This window comes from Penaeus vannamei, chromosome 8 (assembly GCF_042767895.1).
Source record: "Penaeus vannamei isolate JL-2024 chromosome 8, ASM4276789v1, whole genome shotgun sequence".
Taxonomy (NCBI): domain Eukaryota; kingdom Metazoa; phylum Arthropoda; class Malacostraca; order Decapoda; family Penaeidae; genus Penaeus; species Penaeus vannamei.
Window position 1 is genome coordinate 46,315,952 of NC_091556.1, and position 2,500 is coordinate 46,318,451.

A 2,500-nucleotide genomic window follows, 5' to 3' on the forward strand; every position below is an offset into this window, starting at 1 on the left:
CACGCCGTGGCGGGCATCAGGCGCTCTCTCGGAACACCCAGGCTGCGTCGGTTTGATGCTGAAGGAGACGGCATGCTAATATCCCTCAGGAGGTGCCTTGATTCGCAAGTGGCCGCCTCGCACACGTGGCCGCGCTGCATAGATCCCGCACACGAGCTCCTTGAGTGGCGGCATTCACGGGACACAAAGTCTCGCGGGCAGTTGCACAGGGCCCTCGGTCACGGCGGGGCAGTTGGGTGAGGTTGCCATCTGCCCGCGGGCCCGCAGCGCCCGGATGAAAGCATGTGTACTGCCGAGTGACCAGCCCTGCGGTCGTCTATGATGGCAACCTGCAGATAGGTGTATCTGCATAATGAGTAGTTTACACACGCAGTTGCCTTCTGGGCGCAGGGATCAGCGTCGCCACATGCGATGTTGTGTTCGCTGCCCGTCCTGACATGCGACATGTCGGTTCCACCGCAAAAAGTCTTCGTTTCCGAAGTGACGTCGGGCGGCCGCCGCCTCGTTGACAGTCGCCGCGCGTCCCGGGATGAAAAGGTCCTGATGACCACGTCCAGCCACGCGGCCCCGGGAAATGTGTCGCCGTGAATTCCACGGCCTCGGGATCGATCGACTTTTGGGCTTGAATGAATCTGCGGAAACTTTTTTTTTCGCTTTGCACGTGCTGCTTGTTAGCCTTTTCAACACTGACCGTTTGTTCTTCATATTCTAAGCGATTCTCTTGAAGCTTCACGATATGAGGGACTCCAGGACAAGTGCTGAAGTGCAGGGAAAACAAGGTGTGCATCCAGACACCGTGGTGGTGTGAATACGCACATGTTGAGGTATGCACGACGGATACAGGGGTTTAAGTGAGGGGCAGGTGTTCGCGCATCGTGACGTAAGCAAACGCACCCCCTCCCCCCGTTGCGATCCGTTTCTCCGCGCCTTGCAATCCGGCCGACAGATGGTTCGTGCTCGCATGGCGCCCATCGTCCTACGGAATAGGCGTGGGGTGTTTGCTATAGGGAAGCGGGTCCACTGTAGCGGGGTCGCGGCGGCGGCGGTAGGTTGGTGGCCGCTGGTGCCGCGACGTGGTCCCTCCAGCAGTCGTCCCGCCGCCGCCACGGAGGTACCACGCTCCGACTCGCACTCACAGCCCCCACCACTCGCAAGGCGCTCTCGCAGCAGCAGGGTGCGGTTCAGAGCCACTGGCTGGCACCTGAGGCTGCAGGTGACCCCGCTGCCGCCGGGTCCTGGGCATGCTCGCCGGGGACGGGGAGGCTGTGCGGGCCCCGGACAGCGCTCGGCTGGCGTGCTCGGAGGGCGCTCCTCGCTCATTTGCACGTGAAGGTGAACGCAAGGGCTCAGCCCGACGGTGCGTGTGTGTGTGTATGTCGAGAGGCTCTGGTCCACGTTTCCTTGCACCAGCTGACTGGCCGGCCTAAAACAGCCTCCCGATTTACCCCAGGGCGTCAACCTTCGTCGAGAGAAGCTATTTTCAACCGTGCGGCGTAGTGGCGTATGGGACATTTCCCTGTGGCAGCGAGCGGACAATGTGAACGACCTTGATCTTCGTCTACTTACGTGTGTGCGTTTTGGCGTCGTCATCGCGGACGTCGCATGCGGCTGTGAAGGAAAGCCGAGGGCTTCTGAGGGAGAGCTCAAGCTCGCCAAAAGGCGTGCGAGCGGCCGGGTCGGAAGGCCGCGGCGTATTATTTGTATTGTGCTAAGAGCTTCCTCCAAGGCCGCAGCGATGCGTGCGCCGCAGCTTCATCGAAAGCTCTGAGGGGCAGTTGCGAATTCACTCTTGATGTGCATCATAACGGTCCCGCAGAAGGAAGTGTCCGGAGGTGCAGGGATGCAGTCGTGTGTGTGACCCTGAAGTGCGTGCGACCACTTGGTGTGCCTTGCCACTCCACGGCAGTGTGCTTTGGGTTTCTGAGTTGAGGAAGAGGTTGTGAGTTGAAGCGAGAGGAGGAGGAGGAGGAAGTCGTAGCGCCGAGCACGACGCCTCCCCGAGGGAGGACGACTTACCGCAGGAGGAACGACGAGGAAGGCGAGCCAGCTGATCGCGGCACCGAGGCCGAAGGGCCCGAGAGAGACGCAAGAACCGGTAAGCCTTTTGTGTTCCCTCGAGGTCCTCGCCTCCTGGCTGCTGCCCCTCCGTCGCGGTCGAGGCCCTGGCGCTGGGCGGCGGCCAGGCGGTCCAAATGTTCAAAGGACACGCGCATCATTAGGCATCCTTGTATGCGCGCGTGCATTCTTTCGTTAACGCAGGGTTACATAGGTACTCATCCGCGTACTCATGCTTCTATTTTTACTAGTGCACATGCATAAGCACGTGTCTGCAACAGCACACACACGCGTGCGCGAATGCGCGTATATGTAAATATGTATATATGTATGTGCATATATGTGCGTATATATATGTGTACACACACACACACACACACACACACACACACACACACACACACACACACACACACACACACACACACACACACACACACACACA

The 2,500-nt window shown here is 59.5% G+C and overlaps 1 protein-coding gene across 2 annotated transcripts in view; it reads left to right on the top strand.

Annotated features, from left to right (window-relative positions):
• The window catches only part of LOC113824616 (serine/threonine-protein kinase WNK1), a 160,021-nt gene that overhangs the window by 27,562 nt on the left and 129,959 nt on the right, over nt 1-2,500 (top strand). The window contains exon 1 of one of the 2 annotated variants that reach the window (XM_070124794.1): nt 1,062-2,095. The exons of the other annotated variant lie outside the window; for it this stretch is intronic. The gene's annotated coding sequence lies outside the window, so the exon portion shown is untranslated. Of the gene's footprint in view, nt 1-1,061; nt 2,096-2,500 lie in introns of those variants that run through there. 2 annotated transcript variants of the gene reach the window in all.